The following is a 414-nucleotide window of genomic DNA, read 5'->3' on the forward strand; positions in this document are numbered from 1 at the left end:
ACTGCCCCATCACCTGGCTTCCTGCCCTCAGGTCTCCAAAGAGCAGGGGAAAGTCTTGCCCTTCGCCCAGGCGCCTGCCGGCGGCTTCACATCCCCCTACTTGTCGCTAAGCCGCTACTTGAGGCAGGAAGGGACGCCTGGAGACTGCAGCTGTGGGCAGGGAGACAGACACCCGGTGGCCCCAATTTAGGCCAGGAGCCGAGGGCCAAGGCCGGCGGAAATCAGGCCATGTGGGCAGGCCAAAGATCATCGGCCTCAGGGATCCTGCGGACATAACCCAGCGCTGAGGCACAGAGACCCGCCTAGCTCAGTCTCTGCAGGAGCTCCCGGCTAGGGGGCCTCGGTGGCGTTCCCTCCTGCCACGGACAAACGAAGAAACGCTAGAGAATAAAAGGGGAACGACTCTTCTCCGTC

The 414-nt window shown here is 62.8% G+C and overlaps 1 protein-coding gene across 1 annotated transcript in view; it reads left to right on the forward strand.

The window, feature by feature from the left end:
- LOC104990585 (KH domain-containing, RNA-binding, signal transduction-associated protein 1-like) overlaps nucleotides 1–414 on the forward strand; it is a 14,528-nt gene that overhangs the window by 4,701 nt on the left and 9,413 nt on the right. The window lies entirely within an intron of this gene.

Source organism: Bison bison, unplaced genomic scaffold, assembly GCF_000754665.1.
Source record: "Bison bison bison isolate TAMUID 2011002044 unplaced genomic scaffold, Bison_UMD1.0 scf7180017864180, whole genome shotgun sequence".
Lineage (NCBI taxonomy): Eukaryota > Metazoa > Chordata > Mammalia > Artiodactyla > Bovidae > Bison > Bison bison.